The sequence below is a fragment of the Myotis brandtii genome, unplaced genomic scaffold (genome assembly GCF_000412655.1).
Source record: "Myotis brandtii unplaced genomic scaffold, ASM41265v1 scaffold112, whole genome shotgun sequence".
NCBI lineage: Eukaryota > Metazoa > Chordata > Mammalia > Chiroptera > Vespertilionidae > Myotis > Myotis brandtii.
In genome coordinates, this window is record NW_005353838.1 from 6,752,072 (window position 1) to 6,761,921 (window position 9,850).

A 9,850-nucleotide genomic window follows, 5' to 3' on the forward strand; every position below is an offset into this window, starting at 1 on the left:
GGCTGAAAGCTGGTTTCTGGGGTTTTGTTTAGCTTCTTATTTGCAACATAGTACATAGTTGCTTAGAGTTGCAACTCAGAGGCCGGCAGCGGCAGGCGGGGAACGTTGGAGTCTGCAGTCACTGGAGCAAGCAAGCCTCATGTTCGCTTCCAGCTGCCTGTCTGCCGGCCACCATCTTGGCTGACAGTTAATTTGCATAAGGATATGCTGATTAGCCAATGGGAAGGGTAGCGGTCGTATGCTAATTACCATGTTTCTCTTTTATTAGTGTAGATTATTATTTACTAATTATTGTATTCTTTTACACACAGGAAAGTGTAACCCTACACTTGCCTCACCTGGGTAGTGTCCTGTACTCTGTGGGCCAGGAAAGCTACTGGCCTCTTCATTGGTCACAGAACCACACTTGCAGGTCGGCAGTGACACACCCATCAGAGCCTCTGCCGTTGAAGACGCTGCCTCCGCTTCAGGTGGGGACGCCGGGGCATGAAGAACCGGACTTGGGACACGGTCTTCATGTCGGTGGCGCCAGGGCAGCGCTCAGCCACAAGCCCCACGTGCCACCCAGAAACAGCTAAGGTAATTTTTATAAGACATTGAAATTATAAAAGTATGACCTGGCAGTTGCCTTTTAATATGGGGAAACAACAAATACACTTGTGAGGTTGCAAACATCCCTTTGCTTCATAAAATAGTCCCTGCCTGTCTCCCTTTTTCACCTCTTGCGGACTCACCAGCTCCCGAGTGTGACTTCGGCCTCATCGCTGACACTTGGCGGAAGCTTTCTAACCATCGTCTCCCAGGGTCACCCCTCCAGGCTCCTTCACAGCTGGACGTGACCCAGCCTTGTGGAGGGGAATCCCTGCACCTTCCCTTCCTTCCTGCGTGTCCTTGGGCGAGTTACTCAGCCACCTGCGCCTCAATTCACTCGTCTGTGAAATGGGGTTTACCTTCGCATTGCTCTGCAGTGGGACACTTAAATTGATTTCAATGTTTTGCTATTATACGTTTTTGTTTTTATAAACGTTATGCAATGCATATGTTTGACATTTAGGATTATTTCTTAAGACAGAGTCTCAGAAGTGGAGTTATTGAGTTAAATATAAACACTTCAAAGACTTTAAAATTGCTGTTGCCAAATTCCTCCTGAAAGAGGGTTGTATAGTGTTCACTGCAATTGGCAACATGCAAAAATTCCAGCATCCCTCCGGCCGGGTAGCTCAGTTGGTTTGGGGCTGGTCCAGAGGCACCCGGTTTGGTCCCCAGGCGCATGTAGGGGTCAGCCAATGGGTGCATGAATGGGTGGAACAGTGGGTTGATGTGTTTCTCTCCCCCTCCTCTGTCTGTAAGATCAATGACAAATAAAAAATAAAAAATTCCAGCTTCATACGGCTTCAACTGCACTGAAAATTATTACTCAAAAAAAATTTTTTTGCAGACTTAATAGGTAGAAAGTGATTTTGTTTTCTTCTTCTTTTTAAAAATGTTTTTGTTGATTTCAGAGAGGGGGAGGGAGAGGGAGAAGAGGATAGAAACATCAACTATGGCATGTCCCCTGACACGAAAATGAGCCGTGATCTCCTGGTTCTTGGGCCGATGCTCAACCACTGAGCATATAAGCCTTTTTTGACATTTAGGATTATTTCTTAAGACGGAGTCTCAGAAGTGGAGTTATTGAGTTAATAAATATAAACGCTTCAAAGACTTTAAAATTGCTGTTGCCAAATTCCTCCTGAAAGAGGGTTGTATGGTGTTCACTGCAATTGGCAACATGTAAAAATTCCAGCATCTCTCTGGCTGGGTAGCTCAGTTGGTTTGGGGCTGGTCCAGAGGCACCCTGTTTGGTCCCTGGTCGCATGTAGGGGTCAGCCAATGGGTGCATGAATGGGTGGAACAGTGGGTTGATGTGTTTCTCTCCCCCTCCTCTGTCTGTAAGATCAATGACAAATAAAAAATAAAAAATTCCAGCTTCATACGGCTTCAACTGCACTGAAAATTATTACTCAAAAAAAATTTTTTTGCAGACTTAATAGGTAGAAAGTGATTTTGTTTTCTTCTTCTTTTTAAAAATGTTTTTGTTGATTTCAGAGAGGGGGAGGGAGAGGGAGAAGAGTATAGAAACATCAACGACGGCATGTCCCCTGACTTGGAAATGAGCTGTGATCTCCTGGTTCTTGGGCCGATGCTCAACCACTGAGCCACACCAGCTGGGTGGTTTTCTTATGTAAACTTTCTATGAGGTTTATCAGAGAGGTACACCTATCATAAGTGAATTTCCACAAAGTAAGTAACCAGCACCCCAGTCAAGAAGCTGGACATTACCAGAGCCCCAGAAACCTGCCATGCCCCCCTTCACCCTCTCACCCCATCCAAGGGCTATCGGCACCCTGACTTTTTACCCCGTGGGTTAGTTTTGGAAGGTGGCATTGTAAATTTTAATTTCCTTGATTGCTAGAGGAGCTCACTATTGTTCCATGTATTAGTCGGTGAACTGCACTTCTTCTGTGGACTGACTGTCTTGTCAAGTTCTTGGTTCAGGAAATGGTTGATTCTGAAGCAATCTCCTGATGTCGAGGTTGGCTAAAGTTGGACCGTAGTCGTCATGACATTGTTCAAAAACGGGGAAGTGCGTCTGTGTCTGTGGGTGTGCTGATGCTCATGACCTCACTCTGACAACCCCCCCCCCCCCCCCCATTTGTGCCTTTTTACTGCAAAGCAAGATGGCGCCTCTCTAGGCAGCACCTGGCAGGGGCAACTTTTCGGTGACAGAGCTGAGCCTAAAGAGACTGCTGTTCTCTCAGTGTCTGTGAGAATTACAGAAATAGGTCACTGAACCTTTTTAAAAATAGAACTGACACATTTGGAGAAAGCATCTTTTCTGCTGAGATAGTACACGATGAAGTGATCTTTAGAGGGCAGATGAATTTAGACATTTGGTATCAAAAATAGGTATTCTTAATTGTAAGAACTCACAGGAAATACACCGTTTTTCAGAAGAAAAGTCTTTAAACACTGTTACCTGAACAGCCCATGTGATGCGTTCCCACTCAGGGCTAATGTAGGTCCTTCTGAGGTACAAGCAGGAGCTCGCTAACCCCTGGCAGCAGCTGTTGATGGAGAGGAGGGTCCCATTATCCGTTGTGGTCAGTGTTGTTCCCTCAGCAAAGCCAAGACCTCCCGTCTCACTGGGCTTGCCCTCCTGCCCTCCTGCCCGCCTGCCCGCCTGTTATTACACAGTCCACCTGCTCACCGGCCGGACCCTCCCAGCCGTCACAGGCAGGGGTGAGTATTCTCCACTGCAGCCCTTCCAGCCTGACTGACGGGGCCAGGCCGGCCCAGCATCTTTGCCCACAGGTGCCCCAGGAGCTGTCCGGGGCCCCTAGCTAGGCAGTCCTTTTTAAGTTAGTCTGTTTTCTCATTAAGGCTGTGTTGCTTCCGCAAGAGAGAGGGCACATGGAAAAATCACCTTACAGACAGCAGATTAGTATATAAATACAAGTTCTCATGATTATCATACCTTCTAGAGAGAGATATAGCCTCTGTGGCAAAATGTAGCCATAATGATAGTGAAAACACATCGCACAGCGTTTCTCACATTGTACGGATGTCTCCACTTCTGTTCCCCCATTGAGTCCTTGGCACATGGGTAGGGCCGGCATTGTTGTCCCATTTTAGAGATGGGGGCGCTGAGGAACAGGAGGCTTGGTGTCGGCCAGCAATAACGGCATTTGGGACGGAACCAAGGTGCTGTCACTGCCAGGCCAGGGCAGTGGCCGACCTGACTTCTCTTTGACTCTCTCCCCGTTGCCCTCCCCCCCCCCCCCCCCCCCCCCCCCCACTGCAAAGGCCAGCTCTGCAGGCACACACAGGGGTGGCGCGCACCGCCTTCTTGGGAAACAGACGCGGAGGAAGTGATACGTTCTGATGCGGGGAAAGAAGCACCACGCCAGCCTTTGGACGGCAAGGCTGTGTGGCAGGAAGGACACTTCCCACTAGGCTTCCTCTTGGCCAATTAAACTGACAAGTCATTTCCTTTTTCTTCTGAAGACATTCAGCGTTTCCTCCTACAGTCCCGCAGAAATGAATCTAAAGCAACGCCACCTAGTGGCCTGAACCTTAAGGTTCGTCGCTATTTCCCCGCACTACCCCACCCCCTCCACCGGGGCACCCAGCCTTTTGGAAAATTGGACCCAAGGCTCTTACCTCTCTCATCAGGCTAAATGCCAAATGGATCGGAACTCTGAAAAATGAAACCACCACACAGGTATTAGAAGAAAGCATGGGTGGATGTATGTACGCCCTGGGTGTGGGGAAAGTCTTTCTATGACTCAAACCCCCTGCAAGCCCAGGGCCCCGGGTGCCTGTGCGTCCCGCTGAGGCAGAAGCTATGGGGCAGCTTTCTCTCCCAGGTGGCAGCCGCCCTCCCCACGCGAGCGAGTGACTGTGCCCGCCAGGGTCCCTTGGGGCAAGGGGCGGGATGTGCAACTGCTGAGAGAGGAAGAGATGGAAAACCAGCCAGACTGGCTCAGGGCAGCGCCCCCAACTCCTCCTTGACGAAGGGAAAAAGAGGTCTCACGATTGTGCCTCACAAAAAAGAGACCCAGTCCAAGCCCAGCCAACCCCCAAAGAAGTGCTTTCTAATGACAAGTAAAATATCCAGATGCAATAAAAGAGTCTTAATAAATTTAACAACATTTTTAAAAATCCAGCTTCGTGGCAAATAAAAAAAAGAGCAAACAGATTAAAGTTTTGTAATATTTATCACAGACACAAGCTAATCTGTAATATTAGGAATATAAGGAACATTTAAATATGAGGAAAAAAAGGCCAAAATTGGATAGAAAATTGGGCAAAATCATGAAGAGTTCACACACACACACACACACACACACACACACAATGACACACACGCAACATATGTAGATGGACCTGAAATATATGAAAAGATGTTCAGCTTCACCCCGAATGTTATAGACTCGATTTAGAACTACCCGGTCTTCATTGCAGTCTCATCATCCTTGGTGGGAGTGCAACATGTTAGAATCTGTGCGGGAGGAATTGGGAATATCTAGGCAGACTACACATGCTTTTATTCTAATTCCAGAAATTCACCCTGAAACTACAATTCCACAAATATGAAACAATACATTTATAAGGTTATTCACTAAGACAATATTTACAATAACAAACTATTAGAAACAGCTATATGTTTACCCAGTAGGATACTCACTGATTAGACTATGATGAATTCACACAGTGGATTAACATAAAGCTGAAAAGATTGAGGAATACATCTAAGAATTGACATGTGGTGATTTTGAAGATATATTAAGTGAAAAAAACAAGGTGCTAAAGAGTGGATAGAGTATGCTCCTTTTTGTATAAGAGAAAGAAACACAGGAAGAATAAACCAGACACTAAGTGCCTCTAGTGGATGGATAGGAATGGAATGGAAGGAGTAAGACTTCTGAGTATAATTTTTAATATATAGTTTTGACCATGTAAAACTTTTGTACCATGTAAAAGTTTTATATATTTAAAACATTAATTAAATTTTGTAAGATTTGAGAAAAGCAAACCTTAAAACTAAGTGCAAATAGAAACAAAGAAACCCAACTACATATCAAATTAATAATGGAAACACATATACACAGCTAATTTCAATGATTTGTGAATATTGTACTCTGTATACATTTAGTGGGATACATGCTAAGAACAAATAGAACTGCAAAGTCTTGGATTTTTCTTTGAAGTCTTCTCGTTGGAAATGGTAGTAATTCTGAAACTATGTTGTGTGTGTTGTAGGACAGAGCAAATGATCCTATATAATAAAAGGCTAATATGCAAATCGACCGAACGACGGAACAACCGGTTGCTATGATGTGCACTGACCACCAGGGGGCAGACGCTCAACGCAGGAGCTGCCCCATGGTGGTCAGTGAGCTCCCACAGGAGGAGTGCCACTCAGCCAGAGCTGGGCTCAATGGCTGGCAAGTGCAGCGGAGGTGGCCGGAGCCTCTCCTGCCTCCACAGCAGCGCTAAGCCGTCAGTCATACATCCCCGGAGGGCTCCCGGACTGTGAGAGGGGATAGGTCGGGCTGAGGGACCCCCCCCCCCCAGTGCACCAATCTCATGCACCGGGCCTCTAGTTGAATATATTGATGTTGTTGGCAATCAGGGTTCTCACTGTGGAGGAGGAGAGATACCAACATGGGATGGGAAGCGGAAGAAGAACTCCATGGAGTTGAATTTGAATGGAAGGAAACTTTTTAAAAACTGCTTTAAAAGAAAAACAAAACAAAAAGAAACAACAACATCTCCTAGCTCTGTCCACTGAAAGGGCCTATAAGCAATGAGATCCCAGGAGCAAACCTAGTGACCAGAGCGTGGGTTCTGAATGCCGTTCTCCACTAAAGAAACCTTGGAGAGGTGGCCGATTCCAGGCCTGGGGCAGGGAAGATGCAAGGTGAGCCAGACGCATGAAAGTGCTCCAGGCGGAGGGGACCCTCAAAAGGATACCGACCTCACCTCGAAGGAACTCCTACTAGCCAGATTTGGGACTATTGGACTATCAGAAATACGCTATTGCAGTCGATGGGATTACTCTGGTGGCTACTGGCAGAAGGTTCACCTCCACGCTCACTCCTGGGGGCCTCTCCACGTGGCTGCCTCACAGCAGGGCAGCTGGCTTCCCCAGGGCAAGATGCATCTGAGAGAGAAAGCTCCCCAAAGAAAACCGAAATCTTTCTAGCACCCAGTTTCAGAACTGACATTTTACATCTTCTGTCATGTTCTAGTCTTTCGAAGTGAGCCCTCACTCAAAGGAAGGGGACACACAGGATGTGACCACCAGAAGGTAGGAGCCATTAGGGGCCTCCTACGGGTTGCCTGCCACGCCAAGTAATCTGACATAGTGACATCAACAAGGGGACACACTGCCACACGCCTCCTGGTGTAATGCAGTGGGATACACGCAAGGTCGCCTACGTATGAGGGAACAGAGACATCCGGGATGTGGGACCCTTTACAAGAAAATTAGTCTGGACTCAAAACTGTCAGTATCATGAAAAAGAAAAAAAAAGTAAAAAGTGTTGAAGGTTACAGGAGACTAGAGAGAAAAATTAATGCAATTAGTGATTCTTAATTGGATCCTGGATCAAAAAACAAAAATAACTATAAAAGGACATTTTTGAACCAATTAGAAAATTTGAATGCAGACCCTACATTAACTAGTAAGTACATGTTAAATTTGTTGGGCATGACAATGTATTATGATTATAGAGGAGACTCTTTCTCCTTCACAGAGGCATCCTGAAATATTTAGGAGTTAGGTGTCACAATATCTCCAAGTTACTTACAAGTCATTTAGAAAAAAAGTAAAAACAAAACAAACAAAAAAACCCCACACCTCTAACATATAAGTACATACTAGTATATGTTTGTATATATGCTCGCAAATATGAAAGATATGCTTGTGTTCGTTGTTCTGCTCTTTCAGCTCTCCTGTAGGTTATGGTTTTCTAAGTAAGAGGTTAGGAAGGGGAGGGAGGTGCGTGGTTGTCAGGAACTCAGGGCAGATGTCCATGAGGAGGACCCTTGGCGTTGTTAGGCCGTCCTGAAGATTCCAAGGAACACAGAACACGTACGTGCCAGAAAGGCCTCTCAGTGCGTCCAGTGTTCACGTTGGGGACGCTTTGAGTCACTCCATTGTGAAGGGTAAAGAGGTGGTTTGGGAAATCAGACAGACTTGGATCCTAATCCTTGCTCTGTCCCTCCTGGCTGTGTGACTTGGGGTAAGTTACTAAACATCTCTGACCCTCAGTTTCTTTGTTTGTAGAAAGAGAGATCATGCCTATCCTGCAGGGTTGTCGTAATGTGCTCTATAAATCATCACTCCCAGGCCCACCTTGTTCAATCAATAACCCCTTATAATTCCCTGCCAAAGGGAAAAAATACAAATCTTAATCTAGTGACTCCAGGGGGCAGCACACTATGGTAAATGCTCTGAGGTCAGTGCCGCGTGTTCTGGGAGCACAGGGGTGGGGTGGGGTGAGCGGAAGCCCCAGAAGACTTCGTGCAGGCTGTGCCGTCTGGAATGTGAGCATGGTGGCCTGCACGGGTGGTGACGAAGGGGAGTGGCCTGCCCTGAGGGACCTCCGGGGCACGGGCAGAGAGTGGGCAGGGCCAGGTCAGGAAATGGGTAGGAGCCCTGGTCTAGGATGAACGGGTGTCCCTAACGAATGCATTTCCAGTGATCACTTATTACTGGCCAGGCCTTGATGTTTGGTTCGGAGCACAGTCATCAGAGCTCAGCTACATTATACTGGTTTATAAAACACTTGAACTGACAAATAAGCTGTCACCCTCCTCCCAACTCTCGTCCCAAAAGGAGAGGAAAAAACCAGACCTGGCAATGGGCTGGCTTCTGAGAAGAGAGATGGTGACGCTTGTCTGTCACCTGTGGCCGCCATCTCCTTATCCAGTCTCTGCCCCCAGCACCTCACACTGTTAGGTCCCCTGTCACCCCAGGCTGCAGGGATTTCCATTTCTGAGTCGCACGTATCTGTATTGTACTCATTCTCCCACTCCAGCACCCCTGTCCCCGAGGGCTGAGAATGTCTGTGTCCCTATCCCAGCGGCCCGGCCCTGCTGCTGGCCCGCGGGGCGGTGTGGGCCCGGAGCGCTAGCCCCGCCGGGGCGACACGCAGAAGGAAGCTTCTTGCCTAATTCCAAATCATTTTTCTAAGAACAAAAACTATGTACAAATGAATATTTCCATCTTTATTTCAAATTCTAGGTTTCAACTGCAATATTAATGCTACTCCACAGTGTAATTTACTTGTAATAATATATCATTATTTCCATTTTACAGTTCTCCTCTTAAAGTAGTAAAGCAAATGTTTAAAACAGCACAAATCCGCAGCCCCACAATTCTCCATTCAGGCTCAGAATTGGTGCTCTCCTTTCAGAATTGCACATAATTGAAAACAATGAAAGCCCCCGATGTGTTAAATGCTCTAGTCATTAAAGCATTTTTTTTTTTTTTACTTTGGAATAAAAGACTGTTCTTGTGGTTGTGCTTATTATTTATTTATTTAATTTCAGAAGCCCCACTCAAGCTGCTTCCTGTTCCCAGACTGACATCTGCTGGGGATGTCAGGCTGACCCGCTTCCCAGGCAGGCCCGCAGCCGGCTGCCAGTCCCCCCACCCCGGGGAGTCGGGGGTGGGTTGGGGAGGGGGGCAGGGGACTGACCCTGGGGAGCCAGGGTCTTACCAGCAGGCCAGGCTCAGGGCGGCCTCTGCTCAGGGCGGACCTCCCCTCAGCCTGGATCCAGGTTGAGCCACTGGGCCTGGGATCCTAGTTTCCCTCCTGTTCCCAGCAGCTGGGTTAAACCCCAGAATGGCACAGGCCTGGCACCAAAACTCTGGTGTTGGTGGCTCAGGCGAGGGACTGCTGGGCCGGAGAGAATGGGGGGGGGCATGTGGGCAGGATGATGCCTTCTGTGTGCCAACAGGCCCGCAGACTCCCGAGGGGCAGGTCCTGTTTGTGCTTTCACCAGCATGTCGCCATGTCATCTTTCTGTGTGTGTGTGTGTGTGTGTGTGTGTGTATTGGCCCCTTTGCCTTCGTTAGAACAGCTCCCTGCTTAAGCAGCCTTGGCATGGGTCCTCTAGGGGAGGATCTCCATCCTTCACCACTTCGATCCCCGTCCCACAGGCTTCACAGTTAACACCCAGGAATGAAGCTTCCTTTTCTGCCTTCCTGCTTCCCAGTTTGTAGAAAGTCTGGGTCTCCTTCCTCCTCCCTCCTCCCTCCTCCCTCCTCCCCACTTTAGAGCTCAGCTGTTGG